This window comes from Gossypium hirsutum, chromosome A11, assembly GCF_007990345.1.
Source record: "Gossypium hirsutum isolate 1008001.06 chromosome A11, Gossypium_hirsutum_v2.1, whole genome shotgun sequence".
Lineage (NCBI taxonomy): Eukaryota > Viridiplantae > Streptophyta > Magnoliopsida > Malvales > Malvaceae > Gossypium > Gossypium hirsutum.
The window spans coordinates 79,882,533-79,889,847 of NC_053434.1; positions in this window are offsets into that span (position 1 = coordinate 79,882,533).

The following is a 7,315-nucleotide window of genomic DNA, read 5'->3' on the forward strand; positions in this document are numbered from 1 at the left end:
CGATACTTTTCCAGGCGAAACTTTAAGAACACTTATCCCACTATATCATGTCCTTTCGTTTCAAATCCGCATACGATTTTTGACGATCTGTGGCTGCTTTCAGACTTTCACGGATACCTTTACTTTCTGTTCAGCATCCTTAATCAAATCACTCCGAAATTTTACTTTCACCGAGCTCGGTCCAAAACAACGGTGTACGGCATTACGACCGTACAAAGCCTCGTAAGGTGCCATCTAATACTTGATTGAAAACTATTGTTGTAAGCGAATTCAATCAAAGGTAAATACCGTCCCATGAACTACTGAACTCGAGGATGCAACATCTCAACTATCCTCAAGTATCTGAATTATCCGTTCGGATTGACCATCGTTTGGGGGTGAAAAGCAGTGCTAAATGCAGCTTGGTACCCAAAGCTTCTTGCAATTTCCTCCAAAATTGCGAGGTGAATCTCGGATCTCTATCCGACACGATAGAAATAGGTACCCCGTGTAATCTCACAATCTGAGAACATACATCGCTAGTTTCCAATGAAAAATCCGTACGCACGGGATAAGTGAGCCGACTTATCAGTCTATCGACAACAACCAAATCGCATCCTTCTTACTTGCTGACAATGCAGTCCGGACACAAGTCCATTGTGACTCGATCCCATTTCCACTCGGTATCATGATCAGCTGAAGTAATCCTGAAGGCACTTGATGTTCCGCTTCACTTGTTGACATATTAAACATCTCGAAACAAAGTCGGAGATGTCTCGTTCATACCATGCCACCAAAACCAACGTTCAAATCGTTGTACATTTCGTACTCCCGGGTGACTTGACATTCGGCTACAATGGGCTTCGTTCAGAATCATCGAAATGAGTTCCGAACTCCTTGGAATACACAAACGACTTCTGAACATCAAACAATCATCATCATCAATTTGAAACTCCGATTCTTGCTCGGAGCACACTCAGCCCGTTTTGCAACCAATTCATCATCAACTTTCTGGGCTTCACGAATTTGATGAATCAATAATGGTTTGGCTTTTAATTCAGCTATTAACACATTGTCGGGTAGAACAGACAAGTGCACATTCATCGCTCGTAAAGCAAATAATGATTTCCGGCTTAAGGCGTCCGCAACCATATTAGCCTTTCCCGGGTGGTAATCAATGACAAGCTTGTAATCTTTCAACAACTCAAGCCAATGTCTTTGTCGCAGATTTAAGTCTCTTTGAGTCATCAAATTTTTGAGACTTTTGTGATCCGAAAATACATAGCACTTCTCACCAAATAAGTAATGTCGCCATATTTTTAAAGCAAATACGATGGCAGCTAGTTCAAGATCATGGGTCGGATAATTTTCTCATGTGGCTTTAATTGTCTCGACGCATAGGCCACAACTCGACCTTCTTGCATCAATACGCAACCCAACCCAAGTAGGGATGCGTCACTATAAATGACAAACTCTTTGCCTGATTCGGGTTGCACTAAAATTGGAGCTTCAGTCAAATAAGTTTTTAGTTGATCAAAACTTTTCTGACATTTCTCCGTCCATTCGAACTTAACATCCTTTTGAAGTAGCTTCGTCATTGGTGTGGCTATCATCGAGAAACCTTTGACAAATCGTCGGTAATAACCGGCGAGTCCCAAAAAGCTCCGAACCTCAGTAATATTCCTTGGAGGACTAGCATGTTCGGTCTCATCTCTTGAATAGACCAAGATGTCATCAATGAACACAACTACGAACCGATCCAAATATGGTCTGAAGATCCGATTCATCAAATCCATAAATACCGTAGGGGCATTTGTGAGCCCAAACGGCATCACTAAGAACTCGTAATGACCATATCCCATTCTGAAAGCAGTTTTGGGTATGTCCGAATCTCGAATTCGCAACTGATAATAGCCCGATCTCAAATCTATTTTTGAGAACATTGAGGCTCCCTTCAGTTGGTCAAACAAATCATCGACACGCGGTAACGGATATTTGTTCTTTATCGTCACTTTATTCAGTTGACGATAGTCAATGCACAACCTCATGTTCCGTCCTTCTTTTTCACGAACAATACTGGTGCACCCCAAGGTGAGAAACTTGGTCGAGCAAAACCTCTATCCGTCAATTCTTGCAACTGAGCTTTCAACTCTTTTAACTCGGTTGGTGCCATACGATACGGAGCTATCGAAATCGGCGTAGTCCCAGGTACAAGCTCAATACCAAACTCTACCTCCCGAACAGGTGGTAAACCCAGTAATCCTTCAGGAAAAACATCCGGGTATTCACAAACCACCGGCACAGATTCGGGTTTCTTGTCTAATTCTTTGTCATCCAGTACATACGCAAGGTATGCTTCGCACCCTTTTCTTACATATTTCTGGGCCAACATTGCTGATATTACAGCTGGCATCCCCTCCAAGTTCGTAGACTCAACTCGGATTACTTCGTTATTTGCGCACCTCAAATCAATAGTCTTGCTTTTGCAATTCACAACCGCATCATGCGCGGTCAACCAATCCAAACCAAGAATAACATCAAATTCATCAAACGGCAAAAGCATCAAGTCCGCCGGAAAACAGGAACCTCGAATTTCTAGGGGACATTTCTTACACACTTTGTCGACAAGCACGTAACGACCCAAGGGATTTGACACCCGAATTACGAACTCAGTAGACTCAATAGGTAAAGTCTTACTGGATGCTAAGGTTTCACATATGTAAGAATGAGTAGAACCAGGGTCAATCAAAGCAATTACATTAGTATCAAAGAGAGTAAAAGTACCGGTAATAACATCAGGCGAAGAAGCATCCTCGCGGGCACGTATAGCATAAGCTCTAGCAGGCGCACGAGCCTCGGATCTGGTCGTAGCATCTCTAGATCCTCTCTGACCACCACTAGCATTGCCCGTATTTCCAGATGGTCTACCTCGAGCAGTGGTAGCACCCGGTTTCCCACTCTGATTTTCATTCTGTTCAAACAACCTCGGGCAATCTTTAATGAAGTGGTCAACTGATCCGCACTTGTAACAGGAGCGGTCAGGGAATCTACAACTCCCTGAATGCCATTTACCGCAATATCGACATTTCGTTCTATCTCGACGTTCATTCCCAACACTGGCGACCAAAGTGCCTCGTGTACCCACAGGGGGTCGATCACGATCTCGTCTAAAAAGGCCCGAAGTGCCTCTAAATTGGCCCGCATCATCTCGAAATTTCTTCGATGCCTGTTGAAGAGACTTTCCCGAAGATCTTTTACGAAACTCTCCAGTTCCCACATCAACTTTTTGTTTTTCTTTTCTAAGCTCTTCGGCTTTACAAGCTCGCTCGACCAGTACTACGAACTCTCGTATTTCAAGAACGCCAACGAACATTTTTATATCTTCATTCAGCCCATCCTCGAAGCGTTTACACATGATAGCCTCGGACGAAACACATTCCCGAGCGTATCTACTAAGTCTAACAAATTTTCGCTCGTAATCAGTAACTGACATGGAACCTTGCTTAAGCTCAAGAAATTCCTTCCGTTTTTGATCAACAAATCTTTGACTGATATACTTTTTCCGAAACTCAGTTTGGAAAAACTCCCAAGTTACTTGCTCTCGGGGCACAACAGAAGTCAGAGTACTCCACCAATAATAGGCAGAATCACGTAGCAAGGAGATAGTACACTTTAGGCATTCATCGGGTGTACAAGATAGCTCATCGAGTACCCGGATAGTGTTGTCCAACCAAAATTCAGCTTGCTCGGCATCGTCGCTATCCGCAGCTTTAAATTCAGTAGCCCCATGTTTTCGGATTCTGTCAACTGGGGGCTTATTTGACCTTATTTGGTCAGTTACCGAAGGTATTGTAGGTGTGGGGGTGGTATTAGTTGGGAATGAAGGTTGTGGGACAGCCGTATTAGTTCGAATGTATTGGTTGAACCAATCATTCATCACGCTATAGAAAGCTTGTCTAGCTTCATCATTCGGGTTACTAGCATTAGGTTGAGAGTCCGCCGGCGCTGTCCCTTGTGCGGGAGCAGGCGCTACACTCTCAAGATCATCAGCTACCTCTCGGTTGGGATCGGGATCCATTACTATAAATAAACACATTTACAATTGTCAGAAATCACCACACTATCAAGTAATCACATAAAATGGCATGTATAGCTAGACCCAACGCATTACGGTAGTCCTAGAATCGACTAAACCGTAGCTCTGATACCAATCAAATGTAACATCCCGAACCCGAGACCGACACCAGAGTCGAACACGAGGTGTTAACAGACTTTAAACCCCTTATAAAAAATATTTCCCAGACACTGCCAATCTGCGTACTAGTCGCTTTAAAAATCATATCTTGAGTTTCACAACTCGAAAATCAGTTTCGTGATTTTTCCCTGAAACTAGACTCATATGCCCATCTACATATTTTTTTCTAGAATTTGTGGTCGGGCCAATTAGTACAGTTTATTAGTCAAAGTCTCCCATGTTACAGGGATCGACTACCCTGACCTTTGCGCATTACGACTTGGATATCTCCTTGTACAGGGCTCCAATACTGATGCCGTTTGTTTCTATAGAAACTAGGCTCAGAGAGGAATCTATAAATATATGATATGACTCCTAATTATCTCTGGTTAATTTATAATGAATTTCCAAATTCGGAACAGGGAATCCAGAAACCGTTCTGGCCCTGTCCCACGAGAACCTGAATATCTCTTAACATACTGTCCGTATGATTGTTTCGTTACTTTCCTATGAAAGTAGATTTATCAAGGTTTGTTTACATAATTTATTCACTATTTAATTCCATTTCTATTATTTTTAGTGATTTTCCAAATCTACATCACTGCTGCTGTCAGCATCTGCCTTTAAGGTAGACTTTACCTATTTCATGGTTTCCATGATTCAACTAGCCCTTCTTGTATAAATAGCACAATTTATGAAAGTGATTAACCATCCCCGTGGCCAATCCTTGTCAAGCATATCCACACCAAATGATTATAACATTATACTCAAACACATATAAGCCATTTTCGCATGGCTATCCAAAATTTATAAAGTCCAAAGGGTCCACGACCCACAACAAACGGGTAGTCCTATACATGCCATTTCGAAGTTCAACCAAAATTGTACCAAAAGGGGGCTTTGATAGTGTGGGCGACTTTGACCTCAAGATCCCGAGTCCGATAGCTGGAGAACCAAATCTATAAAACAGAGGAGCAATGAAACGGAGTAAGCAATTTATACTTAGTAAGTTTTGAGCAAGGAATTCCAGCACAACAAAAGTATAGCATTCATATAGCTAAACGGATAATTTCATATGCACAAATTTACGATATCGTACTTGCTTCACATTATCAACCCTTATGTACATACACAAAAGACCAACTCAGCCAAAGGCCGGTAGCTCGTTTACCAACTGAGCGAATACTTATTTGTAAGGGCTCAACTAAATTCAAGCACATACGAAACATACCTCAATGTTGGGATGTTTCGAGAGTATTAACTGGAATTTTACAGCAAGTTCATTCATTCCCAAATCACGTACCTTCGGAATTTAACCGGATATAGCTCCTCGTTCAAATGCCTTCGGGACATAGCCCGGTTATAGTAATTCGCACAAATGCCTTCGGGACTTAACCCGGATTTAGTAACTCGCACAAATGCCTTCGGGCTTAGCCCGGAATTAGTATCTCGCACAAATGCCTTCGGGCTTAGCCCGGAATTAGTATCTCGCACAAATGCCTTCGAGCTTAGCCCGGAATTAGTATCTCGCACAAATGCCTTCGGATCTTAGTCCGGATATTGTCACTTAGCACAAGCCTTCGGGACTTAGCCCGGACATCATTCAAATAACCATGCACATTTAACAATAAATCATGGCCCATTCGTATTTCATTTTCGTTAGCAAAACTCAAACACAAGACATTTATCATTCTTGCAAATTCGGCTCAATAGCCACACAAAGAGCATGATTTTAATTTGCTTAAAACATGATCTAATCACATCATAATTTAAGCTCTCTTACTCAAGAACTTACCTCGGGTGTTGTCGAACGATTCCGATAGCTATTCGACCACTTTTTCCTTCCCTTTATCGGATTTAGTTCCCCTTTGCTCTTGAGCTTAATTAAACAAATAAATTGATTTAATCATTTGAGCATCGAAAAGAGGAACACAAGGCACTTAGCCCATATTTATACATTAGACATTAAAGTCACATATGTACGGAATCATGAATCAAACTCAACATTTTAGCTAATTTTTCCCCCTTGGCCGAATATGCATGTCTATTTTGGGGCCGATTTCAACACTTAATACATTCTACAAGTATGGTCACTTGTATTGACTAAACACCCTTTTGTTTCAAGTTCAAAACTTGGCTAATACACACATATACACACTAGTAAAGCATCCTCTCCCTTTCCATCAATTTAACACATGCATTGCTCATTAACATGCAAAAGTTATATTCGGCCTTAGCACACAACTTGCTAGCCGATTATTCTCCATTTAGCAACCAATGCACATATGTGCTCACTCAAAAATGCTAAAAAGGAGGTTCAAGAATCATCAAGCCACCATCACATGCATCATTAACAAGCTTCATATTTAGCATGCAATGGCATTAACACAAACTCCACCTAGGCCGAATCTTAACTCATCCTCATGCCTCATCACCACAACATCAAACATCAACCAAGAATGATGCATCCATGGCCAAGTGTCATTTCCATCACATAGCAAGATTTAGACCATGGGCTAGGTAGAACTCAAGCTAACAACTAAAACATGCATGCATCTCATGGAACATCATCAAACATACCTTAGCCTAGCTACATGCATGGCCGAACCTCTTCAACCTTTCTTCTTCCTTCCTCCTTAAAATTTTTGGCCAAGGATGAACCAAAGGATGAGCATTTTTTTTCTTTGTTTTTTCTTTCTAGTTTCGGCTAAATGAAGATGAGAAAGGATGAACAAAAATTTTTTCCTTTCTTTTCTTTAGCTCACGGCAATGGGGGGGGAAACAACTACACACATTTTTTTTTGTATTCATCATACTCCTTTTCATTATTTTATGCCCATGCCCCTTATTTTATTTTTTCCTACATACCTCACTAGGCCAACATGTTCCCAACATGTTTCCACCCATAGCATGGCCAACCACTAGCTCAAATTTGGGTAATTTGACATGCAAACCCATCATTTTCACAACATGCATTAATAGACCATTTTAAATTAGCCTATCATATTTTCACCATGTCTCATATCAATCCCTATTTAATAATTTCTCATGCAATTGGCAAAATTGGAGAATGAAACTTCCACATACTCATGTACACACATA